At 47.6% G+C, this 21169-nt stretch overlaps 1 long non-coding RNA gene across 1 annotated transcript in view; it reads left to right on the top strand.

Annotated features, from left to right (window-relative positions):
- LOC103272052 overlaps window positions 1-20850 on the top strand; it is a 34952-nt gene extending 14102 nt beyond the window's left edge. The window contains exon 2 of the long non-coding RNA XR_505097.1: window positions 20496-20850. This is a non-coding gene — a long non-coding RNA (uncharacterized LOC103272052). The remainder of the gene's footprint in view (window positions 1-20495) is intronic.
- The last annotated feature ends 319 nt before the right edge of the window (window positions 20851-21169 follow it).

The following is a 21169-nucleotide window of genomic DNA, read 5'->3' as shown; positions in this document are numbered from 1 at the left end:
GCTGCTTTTATTGTTTGCCAAATTTTTTTTTTTTCGAGTTAGAGTCTCACTGTCACCCAGACTGGAGTGCAGTGGCCGCTCTCGGCCACCACAGCCTTGACCTGCTGGGCTCCGCCGATCCTTCCGCCTCACTCTTCCGAGTAGCCGGAATTACAGGCACGCGCTACCACGCCCGGCTGATTTTTTGATTTATTGTAGAGATGAGGTCTCGCCAAGTTGCTCAGGCGGTTCTCGAACCCGGGGGCTCAGGCAATCCACTCACCTCGGCCTCCCAAAGCGCTGGGATGACAGCCTGAGTCACCGAGCCTGGCTATTGTTTGCTAAATTGAGAGATTGCCAGGTCTCCTGGAAACTAGGATTCAGCAGATCCAGGAGAAACTTGAGAATCTACTTAAAAAATAATGTGTTCCACATGAGTAGCTTCTGGAAGTTTGGGGAAGTCTTAGGTAGTGGGTCTCAGCCTTCACAGGGTATGAGAACCACGGAAGACACTTAAAAAAAAAAGTACTACTTCCTACCTTTCTGCTGTCTACCTGTCCTGATCTGAATGATTGATCTAGAGTGGTTTCCAAGTGCAGCATTTTTAAAAAAACTTCCCTAGAGATTCTTGTGGGAGCCAGTGTTTGGTGCCCCCAGCCTAAGAAATTCTGGTGTTGACAGCATCACACCTTTCCATCAATGGCCCTTCACCCTTGACCATCCTCTTTCACCACTGAACGTCCCGACGATTCACTGAGGTCAGCCGGGCAGGCGTGATCATGACTGTCCTTGGCCCAGGGAGGTCGACTGCATTGCTTAGAGCCGCACAGCTTCTCCCTCCATCAGCAGCAGCTGTTCTCCACCCGGCCCGCGGCCAGTGCTGCCAAGCTTTTGGGAAAGGGCAGCCCCCCCCGGGAGGGGCTCCCTGCCCTTGTGGGTGCTTGGGAGGCGTTTTCTTCCCGTTCTCATCTGCCTTCCTTCAATTGCAGCTGCTTTTCCTTCTCAGCGCTTCCCCAGGGAAAAGGGCATTGCCTTTTCCTCCCCCCCAGTCCTTGTCCTGCTTAACAGTTAGGGAATGGCGCTGAGGGACAGAGGGCCCGGCCGTCTGGACAGTCCACAGCCCCACTGGCATCTGCGGACACCGATGCTGGCCCCAGCCCCCAAGCCCCAGTCCCAGCCCCAACCTTGCTGTCCCTCTGCAGAAAGCCCAGTGCCTGGCAGGAGGCTGGAGAGTCCCAGCCTAACTGCTGCATCCTCACACCCCGGCGCGATTTCCCACGTCTGTCCCCAAAGAGTTTCCCTCCCCCTGACGCCCACTTCCCTCCCACTCAACTCCCCAAGCAGCCTGAATGCCCACCTGAGTCCTTCCTGGGAGGCCTCTCCGTGGCTGGAGGCCGCCACAGTGGTGAGTCCCCCTCTGGACACCCGGCTAATGAGAGCTGATGGGCTGGGCCAGAAAAAGAGAGACATACCCAGGTCACTGCATCCTCTCTCGATCTCTCCCAATGCAAACCAAGAACTTGAGTTTCTCTCCAGCTTCCTTCTCCACTCTTCCTCTCCTTGTCCAAACCTTTTCCCTGGCATGGCTGTGTCCTGGACAGGCTCTCGGCGACTGCAGGCTCTCCGTGGCCGCATCCTGCAGCCTCAGTCCCCGGGCTCCTCGGGCTGGACGGGGAGGAGGCGGGGTTTGCCTCGCAGGCAATGCAGGCAGGGAAGAGTTCCAAGTGCGGATCCTCCCCGCTCCCCTTTGCCTACCTCTTCAGCAGCCTTGTCAGCCTCCTGCAGACGCCTGCGGCAGACTGCCTTTCTCCCTTTCTCCCTCGGGGCCTGCCCACTCTGGGCCGCTGGCTGACTTGGCGGGTTGGTGTGGGGGCTCCGTCTGTGTCCTCAGGGATGTGACTCCCGGCACTGAGTCTCAGGAAAGGCGAGCTCTCTGCGAGCGAGGCCGGACCCCCTGTGTTTCATCCTCTTACACAACAACACTGTGTGGCTTTCCTGCCAGGCGAGAGGATTTGAAAGGAGGGCAGAGGAGGGTAGGACAGACTAGCCTCTCTTCCCAAAGCAAAGGAAGCTGTTGGTGCAGACACAATGCAGTCCCTGTGGTTGCAGGTGGCCCAGAACGGCTGGCTTGGGGGGTCTTAACCATTCTGACTGGAGGTTGTCAGGCAGCAGTCAGGGGGTCCAAGAATCCTTCATGGGAACCCTCTTTTTTTTTTGAGTCAGAGTCTCACTCTATTGCCCAGGCTGGAGTGCAGTGGCATGCTCACAGCCACCCCAACGTCCACCTGCTGGGCTCAGACAATCCTTCTGCCTCAGTCTTCCAAGCAGCCGGAACTACAGGTGCGTGCTACCACACCTGGCTATTTTTTTTTTAACTTATTGTAGAGATGAGGTCTCACCAAGTTGCCCAGGCTGTTCTCGAGCCCATGGGCTCAGGTAATCTTCTCACCTTGGCCTCACAAAGTGCTGGGATGACAGGCTTGAGCCACCGTGCCCGGCCATGGGAACACTCTTAACTGCCCCACCACCCACGAGGCTGGTCCTCCAGCAGCCAAGCTGGTGCTGTCTGACCCTGTCCCCCAACCATGGATTGGACAGGGGTGAGCCTGAGCCTCTTTCTCAGAAACTGTTGGTGGGGACAAAAGGTTCTGATTCAGTCGGGTTGATCTCTCTGTGGAAGAGATGGAAAATCTCCTAGCCACAGCAGTCAGAAGGGGCCTGATCATCGTCCAGCTCCACTTTCTCTTTTTATGTGTGCAGAAAAGAATTGAGGTCCCAAGAGACGATTCAGTTGGCCCCAGGCCACATAGCTACGTTTTTGTGGGGTTTTTTTGAGTTGGAGTCTCACTCAGTTGCCCAGGTTGGAGTGCAGTGGCACACTCACGACCACCCCTGCATCAAGTTGCTGGGCTCCCGTGATCCTTCCACCCCAGCCTCCCAAGTAGCCGGAACTACGGGTGTGCACTACCACACCCGGCAAATTTTTTTTATTTATTGTAGAGACGAGGTCTCGCCAAGTTGCCCGGGCTGGTCCCAAACCCTTGGGCTCAGGCAATCCACTCACCTCGACCTCCCAAAGTCCTGGGATGACAGGCTGAGCCACTGAGCCCAGCCTCACATGGCTACTTTGTAACCCAGCTGGATCTCACAGTCCAAAGTGTTCCTTCGCTTACTCCTTTGGCTGAGATAGACACCTCTGCATATAGTCTCCTATGAAAGCTGGCGTTCAACTCAGACTCAGACTTTGAAGAACAGATAGTAGGGATGTCCTCTAAGGGCACAGAAGAGAAAGCACAGGTTTCTGCGTCCGACTGACTTAGGCGCGAATCCTGGCTCTCCTACTCGCTAGTGTTGAGGTCTCGGACATAGTTCTCACAATCTGGGGCCTTGCGTTCCTCAACTGTAAAATGAGAACCCTTATACCCATCTGTCCCATGAAAGCCTGTGTGTGCAAAGCAACCCCCCAATGCAGAAGGAGCTAAGAAACCAAAGAAGGGGGCTGACAAATCCAGTTGGTCAATTTGGGGTGATTGATCAACTGATTGATTCTGAGTCGGGATCTTACTGGAGTGCCGTGGTACAATCCCAGCTCTTTGCCGCCCAGAGTTCCTGGCCTCAGGTGATCCTTCCGCCTCAGCCTCCCAACTCGCCGGGACTCCAGGTACACACCACCATGCCTGCCTGATCTTTAGAGTGTTTGTAGAGAAGAGGTCTTACTATGTTTCCCAGACTGGTCTTGATCTCTCGGGCTCAAGCAATCCTTCTGGCTTGGCCTGCTAAAGTGCCAGGATTATAGATGTGAGTCGCCGCACCCTGCTGACTCTGGGTGATTTATTGAGGGAACTTACACACAGAGGCATGGTCGTGGGTGGCTGCAAGACAGATAGATCTTTGCATGGTTACTCCCCAGACCACAAAAGGAAAGGGAGTGCGTACTCCAGCAAGAAGATGAAAGACAACCTTCCAGAACAAGCAGGAAACTGTATATGTCATGGCCTATGATTTGTGTGATACCATCAAGGTGCTTCATTCTTACACCAGGGACAAGAAATAAAGTAGAAGCCAGGAGGCATTCGCAGATCAGGGTTAATCAGAAGTCAGCATGATGGACTGGCCTCCAGGATGGAATCACTTTTGTCTCCATATCATCTCACAGAAACATGATGAGGATGTTCCGATGAGGACAAGCTATGCCTAGCACATAGTAATCGCTCAATAAAGTAAACAATAGCTTCCTCCTTCCTCGTGTTCTAATTTTGAGTCTGGTGTGGCTGTGGAATTATTTAGTGCACTCGCATGTGTGTTTGAGACCAGAGCCCAGGGGCCTGTCTTGTGCCTCTTTTCAGATTGTGGGGGATGCCCCTGCACAGCGTCCAGGTGTCATCCAGTTAGCTCATGGCCACGCTTTATGGGCTTGCAGCAACTCAGGCATAGAGGAGATGTGGCAGACCCCAGCGGTTTGAAGGAAACAGGTTCTTCTCTAGCCCTTTTCTTCTAGCCCTGTGAAGTCCATTCGGCTGTTTAAATCCAGCATTTATTAGAGACCTGCTCTGCAGTCCCACCCCAGTGGCAGTGAGCCCACTGGGTAGGATGAAGCCAGGCGTTCAGGGATGCACGGGCCGAAAGAGATTCTGCAGGCCTGGCCATTTCTGAGGTCACGGGCCATTGGCCTGAGGGACCCCGAGACAGCATGATTTTTGGGTACTCTTTTCAGGGTGGCCGCAGAGGACACTGTCTGACACCTCCACGTCTCCGCCTTGTGATGGAGAGTGAACGTTTGCTGAGCCTGCACTGAGAAACTGCCCTGTCCTTGCTGTGTCCTTCACGCCCTAAATCACCGCATCTGAGTTCAATTCCTGTTCACTCGTTTATTTCCGGAACAAATTTTTATGAGTTTTTCATCTTTCTGGGTCCAGATAGGGTCCTGCCTCTCTCCACCTCCCCTCGGTGCCCAGCTCTTGAAATCCTAAATCTCTTTTCTTTTTTTTTTGAGTTGGAATCTCACTCAGTCATCCAGTCTGGAGTGCAGTGGCATGCATGCTCATGACCACCCCAGTATCGATCCGCTGGGCTCCGGCCATCCTTCCGCCTCAGCCTTCCAAGTAGCCAGCACTACAGGCATTTGCTGCCACGCCCAGCTAATTTTTGATTTTTTTTTTTTTTTTTGGTAGAGACGAGGTCTCACGAAGTTGCCTGGGCTGTCTCGAATCCGCAGGCTCAGGCAACCCACTCACCTTGGCCTCCCAAAGTGCTGAGATGACAGGCTGAGACATCGAGCCCGGTCCCTAAATCTCTTTCCAAGACCACCTGACTCATAGTCAATGTCCTTCATGAAGTCTTTATGTGGATTGTGTCGCTCCTTTTAAACACAGCAGAGATTACCTTGTACTGCTGTGTACGTTTTCAGACTCCAATAATCCTTTCTACGGATGCACCAACCCTTCACCTCAAAGGGTCAAAGTCCTCGTTGAGAATACAGACCATCACGCAAAGTGAACTGTCACAGAAACAAAGAACTGAGCACCACATATCCTCACTCAAAGTGGGTCCTGACACTGGTCCCACGAGCACGAGGGTGGGCATGGCAGACCTTGGACACTGTTAGCAGGGGGAAGAGGGGAGGAGGAAGGGGAGCATGAGACAACACACTGGGTGCCAGTTCGCTAGCTGGGGAAAGAGGACCAGCTAGAAGCCCAAACTTCATCTGCATGCAGTTTACCTGTGTAGCAAATCCTCACGTGCACTCCACAACTCAAATACGATGCAGTACGATACATGTCTTAAGTCCAATTGGACTGCCAGTTCCTTGAAGGCAAGAGCCCTGTCTCATCTTTTTTATTTCTCAGCAGCACTATATCAAGGAACTGTATCTAACAGTGACGTGAAAAAAAATCAGGAGAAAAAGAGAACATTTTTATCTCCTTTAACATGCAGTCTTGAGGAAGGACAGCTCCAGGATTGGTGATGTATCAATCAGCTATTGCTGTGTCCCTAACCAATTCAAGGACGAAGGGTTTGAAACAAGCACCCTTGTCTTTTAGCTCCCAACGGAGCAGGTCGGTAGATACACAAATAGACTGGGTAAGGTGAGGAAGAACAATGAATTCCTCCCAGGAACTAGAGGGGGCCAGGGAAGGCTTCCCAGAGAAGTTAACACATCAGCCGGACCTTGGAAGATGACTCAAACTTTTCATTGCTGAAAAGAAATTCTTAACAAAAGCAACAGCTTGAACTAAGGCATAGAGCCCCAGGATGGGGTGGAGTGTTTGGGGAACTAGGGGCTCAGGGTTCATGGAGTGGGAGAAAGGGTACAAGGGAGGCTGGGGAAATGGTTGGACTCAGATGGTAACGAATGAAGCTTCTAGAAGGGGGGCTATTCTGAAGGCTGTGGGAGCAAGCAAGGGTTTTAAATCAGAACGATGTGCTCAGGCCACATTCTGAATGATGCATCTGCCTGGAGTGAGACAGGAGTGGGAGAGAGACTAGCAGGAGGGGGCCTGGTGGCAGCAGTGTGTGGCACAGCCAGTGGCAGGGATAGGTGGTAGAGGCATTCCACCCAGGAGAAATCGGTTTTCGCCGACGTTGTTTATGATAGCTGACTGTGATATTGTGGGATATGTATTCGGTCTTTGTCCCATATGGTGGCATACAACTCCTAAAATTCTTGGAGTTGGCTGGGCTTGGTGGGTCAGCCTGTAATCCCAGCACTTTGGGAGGCTGAGGTGAATGGATTGCCTGAGTCTGTGGGTTTGAGACCAGCTGGGGCAACTTGGTGAGACCGCGTCTCTACAATAAATCAAAAATTAGCCGAGTGTGGTAGCTCATGCCTGTAGTTCCGGCTACTTGGAAGGCTGAGGTGGAAGGATCTCCAGAGCCTGGGAGGTCGATGCTGTGGTGGCCGTGAGCGTACCACTGCACTCCAGCCTGGGTGACAGGGTGAGACTCCAACTCAATAAATAAATAAATAAATAAATAAAAGTCCTTGGAGTCCTCAAAGTGGTGTCTTTTTGTATCCTAATGAGCTGACTGGTGGCTGGCAGTCCTTGGGTTGCTTCAGGATGGGACTGATGGTCTTGGAAAGACCAACGCAGGGTTGGGACTTTTAACCTAACCCCCTGACCTCCAGGGAGAAGAGAAGGGTTAAAAGTTAAGCTGATCACCAATGGCTGGTGGTTTAATCAATCAAACCTATGTAATGAAGCCTCCCAAAAAACCCAAACAAGAATTGGGTTCAGGGAGCTTCCAGATAAATGAACACATAGGGATTCCTGGCAGGTGGTGCTCATGGAGGGCACGAAACCTCTGCATCTCTCCCCGCTCCTTGCCCTACACATCTCTTCATCTATATCCTTTGTAGCATCCTTTAGAATAGACCAGTAAAGGTAAGTCAGTTTCCCTGAGTTCTGTGAGCTGTTCCAGCAAATTAATCAAACCCAAGGAGGGAGATGTGTGAGCCCAGATGTATCAACCCCAGGGGGTCAGAAGCACAGCTGAAATAACCCGGGGCTTGGGATGGGCATTGGAAGTAGGGAGCCGTCTTGTGGGACTGAGCCCCTGCCCTGTGGGATCTGACTCTGTCTCCAGCTGGATGGTGTCAGAATTGAACTGACTTGAAGGCTACTCAGCTGGCGTCCGTGGCAGAATGGGTTGCTTGCTTGTTGGTGGGGAGAATCCCTCACACGTTTGGACTCAGAATCCTTCTGTGCTGATTGTTGTGGCATGAGAGCAGAGGAAAAGAAGTTTGTGTTTCTTCCCCTCACTGACAGATATGGAAATACAAAGCAGCCTGACTTCTGGCCAGTTTAAAAATTGTTTTTGAATCCTGTATGGACAATGAACCCCTCTAATGCCTGTGTGGGAACAGACCGCTCTCCACACACTCCCCTTGGTACCCTACCTGTGGGAGGCTCTTACAGGGGACCACGTAGAGGAGGCTATGGTCACTTCCTGTGCCTCTGCTGGGAGCTCGTGGATGGCCAGCCTGAGTGTGGGCTCTACCATTCAGAGGCGGATTTGAAAAGAGCCTTTGTCGCCAAGTTCTCCACCCCAAGAGAGTAGAAAATAGACATGCACACTCAGAGACTCAGAGGGCGTGAGGCCAGACAGGGGGATGGAGTGGCCATCGTCATTTTATCAGGGTCATAGGGTATCACACGTTCCATATTCCCTCTCCCTTGCCACGGCCAAGGCCACGCTGGCGTCACCTTGACCCTCTCCAGAAGGCTGAGAAGCCCTTCCTTAGAGGAGGTGGTAAGGAACAGTGTCTCCTTTGTTCCTGGCGTGTCCTCCATGAAATATTCAAGGCTGCCTGGAAATCGAGTCAAGGGAAGATGCTTGACAAATAGGTTTATTCACAAACAGACTGGAGGCTTTTCTGCCGCCTGGTCCCTCCCGGCTTGTCTAGGCAGCTCTGTACCCAGGCAGGGGAGACCAAGAGACAGTGGCATGGCGCCTTCCTCACGCTGGAAGGCGCCAGTGAGTCGATTGGGTGATGCTGTTCAGAGAGCAGAAACAGGACAGCCACTTTCCTTGACCTTGGACGCTTTTCAAGTGCAGCTTCAATGATGTGGAATTTGATGGTCCGGGTTGCTCTATTGTCTCTGAAGTTTGCATCTGTTTGCTCTTCACCTGACGCCTGACTTTGAGCAGAATACATGACCTGTCTGTTGTAACTCATTTTTTTGAAGAGAACGTAGGGTCATTGAGAAAAATAAGAAACAAAAGTATTGTACATAGAATGTCATGTCGTGGGTAAATGTGTCCTCTGGAAGACTGTACCCACGCTGGATAGGGTTACCAGATCAAATATAAGATGCCCAGTTAAACTTGAATTTCAGATTAATCTTGAATAATTTTTCAGTGTGAGAATGTCCTGAGTATTGCCAAGTCGTCTGAAATGCAGATGTAATCGGGGATCTTGTATTTTCATTTGCTGAATCTGGCAATACCAAGACTGGGTATATATCTCAGTTCACAAACACAACAGTGTTTCTGCAGCCTCCAGGCTGGGAGCCTCATGCTTCAGATCCAGTGAGCTCAGTGCATTCAATGGCCATTCCCTCCAAAGTCTGGGCATCTCCCAGAATGCCCCAATACAGTGGTGTGAGTTATTTCTCTTTCCCTACCTTTTACCTCTGATCCCCCTTTTTTTCTGGTCATAGCAGGGGACTTTCTGCTTCTCATATTATATTAGTCTACTCAGGCTACTGTAACTACCTCTCGCTGACTGAATGGCTTCAACCACAGAAGTTTATTTTTTAACAGTTCTGGAAGCTAGAAAGTCCACAACCAAGGTGCCGGAAAATTGGTTTCTTGTGAGGGCTGTCTTCCTGGCTTGCATGTGGCTACCTTCTTGCTGTGCTCACTCCTGGCCTTTTTTCTCTGAGCACACAGAGACAAGCACTCCAGTGTCTCTTCCTCTTTTATGAGAACATCAATCCCATAGGACCGGGCCCCCACCCCTAGGACCTCATGTACCCTTTAATACTTCCTTAGTGGTCCCATCTTCAAATGCAGATGAGACCTGGGGATTAGGGCTCGAGTATACAAATTTTGGGGAAACACAAACATTCAGTCCATAGCATATCTTTTTAAAGGAGTTCTTCTCTTCTTGTTGTTTTCAAGGGGCTCTCAAAGAGCTTAGGTTTAAAAAAGAAAAGCATATAAAATCTGCTTACAAATAAATTAATAAAATTTGTAAGTCAAACTCAAAGCTTTGAGGAAGAACTCAATCGAAGGATTTTTAATTTTAATAAATTGAATACCATTGACCCTGTAGCAACGTGGGTTTGAACTGTTTGGGTCCACTCATCCATGGATTTTCCTTCACTTTTGTTTCACCTGGGACAGCAAGACCAACCCTTCCTTTTTTCTTCTCCTGCTTAGCTGACTCAGCGTGAAGATGGTGAGGATGAAGCCATGTATGGTGATTCACTTCCAATCAATGAATAAATATATTTTCTCTTCCTTATGATTTTCTTGATGCCATTTTTTTTTTTGAATTGGAGTCTCATTCTGTAACCCAGGCTGGTGTGCAGTGGCATGCTCACGGCCACTGGCCTTGACTTGCTGGGCTCAGACGATCCTTCTGCCTCAGTTTTCCAAGTAGTTACCACACCCAGCTAAGTTTTTGATTTATGTAGAGTTGAGGTCTCGTCAAGTTGCCCAGGCTGGTCTCAAACCCCTGGGCTCAGGCAGTCCTCTTGCCTCGGCCTCCCCAAGTGCTGGGATTGTAGGCTTGAGCCTACTTTCTTAGAAGAATACAGTATATAATACATGTAATATGCAAAATGTGTTAATTACCTTTTTCAGTAAGGTTTCTGGTCAATAGTAGGCTATTAGTAGGTAAGTTTGGGGGGGATTAAAAAGTTATACCCAGATTTTGGGGGGTTACCCTTCCCCCTGCATTTTTCAAGGGTCAACTGTATTTGTTTGTCAAAGCAATGTGTCTTCTAAATAATCATTCAGCACACAAAAGCCACTTTGTGAAAACATAAAAAGTACAACTGACATATATACATATATGTATAGAAAAAAGACTGGAAGTATATTAATGGTCATAGCTACCAGTTACTGAACATTGTGTCTTCAGCTGACATTATCTTAAACCCTCACACTGTGGAATAGCTTCAATTATTCCATTTATCAGATAAGACCTAAGACCAGGTTTATATGACTCCAAAGACAAACTGTTGGTTTTTTTTTTTTCTGGATAGAAGGGACATGCATTTTTTAAATAGTTTTCTGAAGTGCAGGATTTTTTTTTTTTACAATGAGTGTGTATTTTTTAGGGTCAGAAAAATTTCTATCTTAAAACATTGATGGTTATGGAAATTAAGAGATAGAGAGAAGAAATCTCCAGCTCTGTAAGAAAGTGTTTCTGTCATCCCTGAATAGTCTAGTTGGAGGAAGGAACTGTTCATCTGAGGGACATAAAATGGTGTCTTATAACTTGCATTTCACTGATGACTATGATATCCGTGGGATCTTTCAGACAGTGGTGAGCACAGCCCTTGAGAGCATCCTGGCAATTTTCCGGTGGGGTCCAAAATGGAAACTGTAGTCCTGACCTGTTGCTTGCCACCTCCTTGGGAAACCACGTGGCTTTGGTGACATACTTGAGAGGAGTAGAAAATTTTACCAAGTTCAAGTTTTCAAGGGATGACACATTCCACATCCACCACAGAAACGGCAAAATAGCTGGGAAACAGCTGTTGAGCTCAACTCCTAAAACAGTGTCAGAGTAGCAAGTGGTACACACTGCGCCCACCAAGGGAGGGTGGTTCAGGTTCTGGTCTCGAATTTTCCTGCTGATATGGAGTAGCCCAATTTCTGGAGAGTAGAATCCACTTAAAGATGTAGTCCTGTCTGAGTGTGGTGGCTCACACTTGCAACCCCAGCACTTTGGGAGGCTGAGGTGAGAGGATTGCTTGAGCTCATGAGTTCGAGACCAGCCTGGGCAACATAGGAGAAACCTGTCTCAAAGAAGGAAGAGGAGGAGAAGGAGAAGAAGAAGAAGAAGAAAATTAGCTGAGCATGGTGGCACATGCCTGTAGTCCCAGCTACTTGGGAGATTGAGGCAAAAGTATTGCCTAAGCCCAGGAGTTCAAGAGTGCAGTGAGCCGTGACTGTGCCACTGTACTCTAGCCTGGGTGACAGAAGGAGACTCCCAACTCAAAAAAAAATTATGTGGACTCCAAAAATTATTGCCAGAGATTGATTAGGGGTACAGGGTGGGGTGCTTTCAAAATACACCCCAGGGATTCTCAACCATTCAATTGTATTATATTGCAAACATCAAAAATGCTGGACTCCCCGTGACTATTACAGCTTGTGTCGAAAGGGGAATTAATTTTTAAAAAGACAAGTTGATAGTCTTACTCCTTAAGAGGAATTATAAATAATCTTTGACTTATTATACAGTCTTGGATAAATAGAACAAAAGGATGAACTACTCAGCAAAGGGTTAAATTAATATTGAATTATTAGGTAATCATCAATTGCACAAGGAGTGTGAACCAGTGGTGCTCAACATTGGATGTTCAAATTTAGAAACCCCAGTGTCCACATCATTTGCTGAACTTGGAATTTCGTGCATTAGCTGACAGGTGGTCATTTTTACAGTGACCTGCCAGCCAGTCAGTGCTACCACTTTCCTGTGGTATGCAATGTGTGTGCAATAATTTGTAGCAACTCCATAGTAGTTTTTGCCCTTATTTTATAAAAATGAGGGAAAATAGAGAAATCTATAGCACAAAGTTTAGGTGTTAAAACTTTGTAGAGTTGAGACAAGGTGAAATCATTAGATTGGTCTAAAGGGCCTCACTCAGTGCTTACTGGAATTCAACCTGCTGAATGTATGCTAAAGGGGGAAGGAACGGAACATATTTAAAGATCACGCGTGGAGTGTGAGAGATAAATCATCCATGATTATGTCTAAAAGACAAAGTATAAAGGAGGACTTTATATCATGATAGCTCTCCGGGATAGATACCCCTTACAATACATAAACTTTTGCACACTTTCTGTCGGTAAATTGGCAGTTCCAGAAATTATGGCTGAAGATGGTGGCAGGGCTGGCAGCAGAGAGAGGAGAGGGAGACGGAGATTTAAAAGAAAAAAACACGCAGCCTCCACATCCTAGAATTTTAGCGTGGAGATGAGACAGATAAATGAGCGTTCTTTAAACTCCCAAACTATACGTACATACATACTTGTTGTAGTAGTAAAACACCGTGTTTCAAATAAAGTATTCAACACATATTTATTGGATTTCTCCTATGTATTAGGCATTGGGGATATAGTGATAAATGAAACTAACAATTTCTTCCTTTTGTGGAGCTTATAATTGTGTGTGTGTGTGTGTGTGTGTGTGTGTGTGTGTGTGTGTGTGTTGGAGAGTGGAGGCGTTTGTTCATCCAGTAAGCCCAAATGTAAAATTGCAATTGTGACAATTATTGCAAGGAGCTGATATCTACAAAACTGCTATAAGAGCCCCAAACAGGAGAATTTGACAGAATGACATTTTAGCTGATAATTAAATGATACACAGGAGGTAAATAGTCAAAGGAGGCAGAAATTGCATCCTAGACAGAGGGAACGGCTTGTCCAGAGGTCCTGTGGTGGGGGAAATGTGGTGAGTTTGGGCAAAGCAAGGATGTACCTAGGTCCACAGATGAAGAGTTCTATCTTCAGCCTGGGCTCAATGGGAAGCTACAGATAGGCCTTAAGCAGTGGAGTGGGGTAATAGGATCAGATCTGTGGTTGAAAATATCAACCTGGCCACAGGGTAGTGGATCAGAGGGACTGAACGGGTCCAGGTGGACCAGTTACACAACTCGTGCCAGTGTTCAGGTGACAGACGGTACCAGGGCAATCGCGATGAAGATGGAAAGAGGAGCATGGGTTTGAGAGCTAGAGAAGAGGTGAGGGCTTCCGGACTCAGGGAGAAATGGGGAATTGTGGGTCGGAAAGACAGGGAGGAAGAGGATGGCTTCTAGGCACCAATAATGCAGTAGTAGATAATCCAATAGTGACTTTATTTTGGTATTATAATAAAATATGATTTGGGTGGATGGCAAAACAACATATTTTAACTTTTTTTTTGAGTCAGGGTCTTACACTGTTGCCCAGGCTGGAGTAGAGTGGCACAGTCATGGCTCACCACGGCCTCAACCTCCTGGGTTCAGGCAATCCTTCTGCCTCAGCCTCCTAAGTACCTGGGACTACAGGTGCAAGCCACCATGCCCGGCTAATTTATCTATCTATCTATTTTTATTTTTTGTGTTTTTTTTGAGTTGAAGTCTCACTCAGTTGCTAGGCTGGAGTGTAGTGGCACACTCACGGGTACCCCAGCATCAACTCGCTAGGTGCCGGCGATCCTTCCACCTCAGCCTTCCAAGTAGCTGGAACTACAGGCACGCACTACCATGCCCGGCTAATTTTTTATTTATTGTAGAGATGAAGTCTCGCCAAGTTGGCGGACTGGTCTTGAACCCGCAGGCTCAGGCAATTCACTCGCTTTGGCCTCCCAAAGTACTGGGATTACAGGCCAAGCCACCAAGCCCGGCCTATTTATTTATTTTTTGTAGAGACAAGGTCTCGCTATGTTGCCTAGGCTGGTCTCGATCTCTTGGGCTCAAGCAATCCTGCTGCCTTGGCCTCCCAAAGTGCTGGGATTACAGACATGAGCCACCACACCTGGCTATTTTCGTTTTTGTTAAAGTAACGCGTGCACATGGTTTGAAAAGCTAAACAATAGTGTAAGCCTTCGAAGGGAAACCAACATGCCTTGTCTCCCCTTTTCTTACCAGGAAGCCAAGTTCTCAGAGGACCACTTTCAATTATTTTAAGTTTGCTTTCTAAGATTTACCTGTATTTTTCTCTCAGTAAATGCACACATTGCTTTTTCTTGATTTTTTTTTCACTCAACAAATCTTTCTAAAGCACCTACTACGTGTTGGTCACTCTTTTCTGAGCACGGATAGGTAGAGAACAGAATTCCCTATCCTCATGAAAATTTCATCCCAGTGGGAAGAATCAGCAAACATTTTTTAAAAATGTCACTGGAACTATCTAATTCCATAGAATGAGAGTTGGTGTTCCACAGAGAGAGGATTAGGGATAATATGGAGAAAAATTAAAATATTAGTCAAAGCTTAAAAAACTTCAGTAGGAGTCCTGTAGTAAATGCTGGGAGAAGAAATGCAATGTTAAAGGAGCAGAAGAAGGAAGTGACCTTACTGAGAAGACGACATCTGAGCAAGGATCTCAAGGTGAGAATGTTATGGATGCGGGGCAGGGCATGCTGAGCCACGGGAAAAGCACACGCAAAGGCCCTGTGGTGGGAGGACGTGTGCAACTGAGAAACAGAACGGCCAAGAGGCTATTGTTGCTGGAGCAAGGTGAATGAGAGTGGGGGCAGGGGCATCACAGGCAGGGGAAGGTAGGGTGACACGGATTGTAGAGGGCCTCACGGGCTACCACAAGGACCTTGACTCTGCCCGTGGGTCATTACCTCTTTTCTTCATGTATGAAGCCAACGCCCTTGAGTGCTTTCTTGGTCTTCTACACCATTTTTTGGTTCAGTCAATGTTCAGCATTCGTGTCATTATCACGGTCCAATCTCATTTTCTGCATTACCACGCAATATATTTTGATGTTCATTTCATCTCTTGTAAACATTTTGTGAATAATCTCCTCGTTTTCTTCATCTGCTTACTTTCCCGTGTTCTGATTTATAATTCTTTTCAGCAGAGTTGGAAACCCCCTCTGAACACCATTTTCCACGTGATCAGATGTACCAGCCCTCTCTATCGACGTAACTCTGTTCATTCTAGAGCCTTCCACGCCCAACTCCATCTGGTCTGCTTTCTGCCTGCCGCCTCACAGCTATGTCCTGGGAATTCATTTCTTTTCTCTTCTACTTTGCGTCTTCATTTTCTGGGATATAGACTTTCTTCTTTCTTGGTTGATTTCCATGGGTGGGAAAACTCCTCCAGTGGGTTTCTAAGAAAGGGTAAGTGGGAAGTACAGTTTTGAATTTCATGCCTAAAAGTACCTTTATTCAGTTTTCAAAGTTCGTGAATGATTGCATGGATGTTAAATTCCAGAACAGATACCGTTTGTTTCTTAGAAATTTGAAGGTATTGGTCTGCTGCTTCCTAACTTTTAACCTGGCCATGAGAAGTCAACACTTTTCCAATTTCTTTGTACGTGAACTTTTTTCTCTCTGGAAGGATTGTTAAGATTTTCTCTTTTCCCTGGTGCTTTGTGATCACAGTTACATGCCTTGTTGTGGATGTGTTGGACGTAAGCTTGCTAGACAAAACAGAGGATGCCTATTATACTGGAATTTCAGATAAACTAGGGTAATTTTTGCAATATTTGGGACATACTTATATTAAAACATTACTGTTTATTGGAAACTCAAAGTTTCATTGGCTTTTGTTAAATCTGGCAACCCTAAAACTTGGGCTTTTCAATCAGGAGACTCGTGTTTGGGGACATTTTCATGTACCATTTCTTTTCCTTTAAATTAAAATATTAGTCAAAGCTTAAAAAGACGAAATATTTCAATAAAACTTAGAATCAACAGTGACAATCCTCTACCCTGCCCCCGTCCCTTTCTTGCATCTTTCGAAACAATTTCTTTCCACTCTTTCACTGTTTCTTCTAGATTGACCACTGGATTTCTCGGTACAGGTTGTGTATCTTTTATCTCAAATACTTGGGACCAGAAGTGTTTTGGATTTTTAATTTTATTTTTTTTAGCTTATTTACATATACATAATGAGATCTCTTGGGATGGGACCCAAGAATAAAACCAACATTCATTTACGTTTCGTAGACACCTTATACATGTAGCCTAAAGGTAATTTTATACAATATTGTGAACAATTTGGTGCATGAAACAAAGTTTGTGTATGCTGGATTGCCAGAAAGCAAAGATGTCACTATTTCATGGTGGCATTCAATGAATGTCAGATGTTGGAGCATTTTGGATTTTTGGTTTAGGGATGTTCAACCTGTAAGACACATTGCTTTTGAATTTCAATTTTTTTAAGTCTTAGAAAAATTGACTTTCTACTATGGAATATAAGCATCTAGCTTTCTTCCATGACCCAGAGTATAGACACACGCCCTTCTCAACCCACTGTGGTTTAAATGTCATATTTTTGAGCTCAGTATTCAGTCCTACATTATTGTGACTGTACACATCGTTTCTCATTGAGCTACATAGTGTGTGTGTGTGCTATATTTCAATTTCCTTTTTTGTACTAAGTTTTCTTTTACTCTGGAGTTAATAAATGTATTCTTTCTTGTTGCTTAGTTTTCTGTATACCTGGCACTATTTGATACCCAAATGGGGAGTAGGGCTCAGTAAACTTCCCACCAGAAATGTAAATGTCCTCCCAATATGTGCAGACACGCTGGGCTATCTCTCACCATCAACCTTCACTTCTGGGGACCCCTCCGACCTCCTGCTTTGGTGTGGTCTAGGCCTCCTAGGACACCCCTTGACTATCTGTCATCCAAGGCTTTTCCTCACCCCTCTGCCAACGGTCGTTTTCTGCTTTGGATGAGAATAGCATTTTAAGTTGAAAACCACCCCCTTTGCCTCCTGACATCTAGCGATGCTTTTGGTAACGTCTGATGTCATCCTCATTTCTAAATTTCACAATGCTATACCTTGATGTAAGTCTGTCTTTATCTGTTTTTATGGGCGTTCAGTGGATACTCTTGGTCGGGAAATGTATGTTTTTCGATTCTTAAACATTTTGATTTTGGGGGGATAATATTCTTCCATTCTTTTTTCCTGTTCTCTTTTTCCAGAACTCTGTTTATCAGACTTTGGATCTCCTGGGCTGGTTCTCAGATTTCCTATGTTTTCTCTACTCTTTTCCATCATAGTTTTGTCCTACTTTCTGGGCTCTTTCCTCAACTGGAGTTTCTAGCTCTTCTACTGAAATGTTGGCTATCATATTTTTAATTTCCAAGAATTATTCTCTTCTTCTTGAATGGTTTCATTTTTATTTATTTGTTTTTTAGTAGCCTGTTTCTGTTTCAGGGATAGAATAGTCCTTTAATATATTTTCCTACTCCTGGTATTTTCTGTTTACTCTGAGTTTCTGGTGTTGGTTTTGAGCTGATGGAGACTTTCATCACATGTTTGTAGTCTGAGGATCTCTGTTCATTTGCAAGAGCGGGGTGCTAATAAGTTTACTGGAATCTCTGTGTCTGTGGGGCTTATTGAGTGCTGAACTCACCTCAGGCTCGTGAAACCGGGCCCAGGCTGTCTCACTGGGGCCCCCAGACGCCAACGTCTGAAGGCCCTCTTTTTCTTGAAATCCTTTGGTTTCTCCAGTAAAAGTTCTCCAAGTGCCTGCTTAACACCATTCTGGGAGCAGAGTAGGGGAAGTGGGGTAGCTGACTCTCTCACCATTCAGCATTCGGATGGCTTATCCATCACACTTAGCCCCAGCTTTCAGGACAGTCCCTCCCATGGTGGCAGGTTTCTGAATCCAGGCCTTCCTGGTTCAACTTTTCCAGAACAAACGTCCCATCTTTTCCCAGGGCGGTGAGATGGGTAGTGGCTTGGCTTTGTGAGATTGTTGAGGAGAGCTGGAAGGGTGTGTGTGACTGCAACCACTTTTAGTTCTGACCTTCCATCCTGCTTCTAACGTCCTGGATCCTTCCACCTCCTGAGGGTGTCCTAGGGACAAATCAACTGTGCCTCATTGGCATCAGCAGGCAGGCACTCAGGTCTAAATGCTGCCCCTCCCCTAAGTCAAGTGCTGCTATTCCAGTGGCTGTCCATCCTCTGCAAACCGAATTTTAATTGCTTCATCCACTCTTCTGACTTATTTGTCTTTGTAATACCTCCTCCTTCCCTCTGTAAAGATTTCCCTCACTCTTATTTGAGTGAGGTTTCAGGGAAGAGGGGTAAAAAAGCTCTTAAATCTGACTTTTTTTCCTTTAGATTCAGGGGGTACGGAGACAAGGAGTGTAGGTTTGTTACATGAGTATGTTGGATGGTGGTGAGGTTTGGGCTTCTGTTGACTCATCAACCAAATCGTGAGCATGGCACCCGACAGGTAGGTTTTCAACCCAGGCCCCTCTTTTAGGAGTTCCCCAGCGTCTGCTGTTCCTATTTTCATGTCTGTGTACACCCAGTACTCGGTTCCCGCTTATAAGCGGGAACACCACGTCGCCATAAAAAGGAACTAAATTATGTCCTTTGCAGCAACGTGGATGCAGCTGGAGGCCATTATTCCAATCTGCCATTTTTAACTTTAGGTCAGATGGACCTCCCCAATGACGTTTCCTTTGGGCTGATGTAAAAATTATCGTGAATTCCCCGGGAACATGTGAGCCTGTTCCCTGAGACGTGGGTGGAGCCGTAAGGGTGTCGGGGATAAAGCTGGAGATGTGTCACTTACATTTGTAGCCTGAGAATGGAGTCTCGTGCTTACCCTTGGCATTTGGAAGGTGCATCCAGGCACCTGCTGCAACTCCACACTTGTGAATGCAGACGTGCCTGTCCAGGCATCTCCTCAGTCGCATGTGGGAAGAATGATTAGATTTTTCTGTGCAAAAGAAAAAGAAAAAAAACAAACAAACACCTTGTAGCTTGACCATTTGCAAGTGTTGTCTTTCACTTGATGACCACTGGTGAATTTCACAGACACACAAATGTTTTTTTCATTTCTTTTTCTTTTTTCCTGTTTAGCTGGTGTTAATACTCACAAAGTTATTACGAAACCAGCAAGCCACACCTGGACAATGCCCTTGTGCGTCTGATGCGTCACCAGGCCAACTGCTGCCCTGGCACTCAGGCTGGCCGTTTGCTTTAGGGTTAAGTTGCACGCTTGGAGGATGACGCGTCGCTCCATCTTATGGACCCTTGGGCGTGCTTCCAAATAACTGAAATGACAAATTCTCAGTCCTTCCCTTCTGCAGGAGCTGCCACATAGGCACCAGCATGATCTCAGCCGGAGTCTGGCAAACCTTTACCTTTTCCAAAACAGGTTCACAGCACCTGGTCCTTGGAGTAGCCCCAAGGAGCTTGGAACACACCTCATGGCTGTCACCCCTGTTTCACTCGTGCAGAAACAGAAATGTGGGTGATGGTTGGTTTGTTGAGCTAGATGCCAAATTGCTCTTGAAGGGCCTTGCAGTAGTCACAGAGACCCACGCATGGCAGCGAGAGGTTAAGCCAGGAGTTGAACAACTTTGTTTGCCCAAGGCCTGAGTGAGGCGAATGTTGAACACAGGACTTTGGGCTGAAAATCTCATGTTCTTTCCTGTAGAAAACAACGACATACCTGTGGGCCAGATAGTGAAGCCAGTGGGAAGTCAGAGTAGAGAGAGAGAAAGAGAGAGAGAGACAGAGATCAGTCACACTGGGGCTGACCAGAGAGGCTTACGGAAGTGGGGGCTAAGCTGGGCCGGAGAGACGCAGGCACTCAGCCACTGGGAGGGCGCCCGAGAGAACATTCTGAAGGGTGGCGCAAAGGAAGGGCTGGGTGCTCTTCGTGGGGAAGGAACGCACCCGACCTGACACTGATGTCCACCCAGGTCCCAGAGGGGCCCCCGCGACTGACGTGGACAGTGGCAGGTGTTAGGCGGCAGGAAGACCAGCTGGACAGAGCGGGTGAGGTTGTACTTGATGGGGCCTGGAAGTCAAGCAGATGGCTTGGGCTTGATTCCTGGACTCAGGGCCATTAAAAGTGGAGAATTGAAGACAGAGCAGCGTTAAAGACAATGTGTACAGAAAGGACTTCGGGTTGCATGTGCTCAGCAGCTGCTGGTTGGTTGCTGGACCAAGTGGGTGGTGACAGGAGGTACAGTTTGAGCAAACCAGAGGGCCCGGTGGGGGCCCCAGGAAGGGACCGCCAGGCAGGTGCCAGAGGGGTGAGGAAAAAAGCTGGCATTCCCAGGCTTCTTGGGTCCACCCCATATGCATCCAACTCTCATTGCTTACCACACTTCCTTTTGTCCTGCTTCCCTGGCAGGGAAGATGCTGGCACGGTGGTCCCAGCGAGGAGACCTATGCAGACGGCGGCAGGACCCTCGACTTCTTCAGAGATGAGACCTATTGCCTGGGTGACCTGTCCTGACACCTCCCTGCTGGCCTCCACGAACAGCAACCAGGCCAGAAAAAGCTGAGACTGGACCCGCTGGCGTTAAAGATGGGGCCCAGAATGTGGGGGTGAGACTGCAGGGCGAGGGTGGAAGCTAGTGGCGTGGGCAAAAGAGACCGGCTCCGGGGAGGTAAGGGATTCTGGAAGGTGCATGGCTGTGCTGTAGACCCACCTGGGACACGGGCGGCTGTGGAGGAATAACAAATAAACACCTGACAAAGTCCCAGAGGTGTGTGTCACATGGCGTGAAAACAACAGCGAAGCCAGGCGGACGAGGCAAGTGGTCTTGACCACAGTGAGAAGGTATCCGAGACTCCAGAGCACCCTCCGGGTGCCCCGCCACCCACAGATCACCATCTGCAGTGACTCAACCCATGTGGTGGTCTTCCAGGTGCAGTGAGGATGCTCTTTCTAGTCACCCACATGGCTCTTCCTGTAGCTGACAGCTGTTCACTCTCGAAAGGGAGTAACTGCTTTTGGGAAGTCCCTCAACGGTCAACCCTGTCCTCTTCCGGGATCTCAGGAGGGGGACAGTCCCGCTGGTA

Source organism: Carlito syrichta, unplaced genomic scaffold, assembly GCF_000164805.1.
Source record: "Carlito syrichta isolate Samal-C Ts95f unplaced genomic scaffold, Tarsius_syrichta-2.0.1 Scaffold312093, whole genome shotgun sequence".
NCBI classification, from domain to species: domain Eukaryota; kingdom Metazoa; phylum Chordata; class Mammalia; order Primates; family Tarsiidae; genus Carlito; species Carlito syrichta.
The sequence above is the reverse complement of the archived record's forward strand: the minus strand, read 5'-3'. Positions and strand labels throughout refer to the sequence as shown.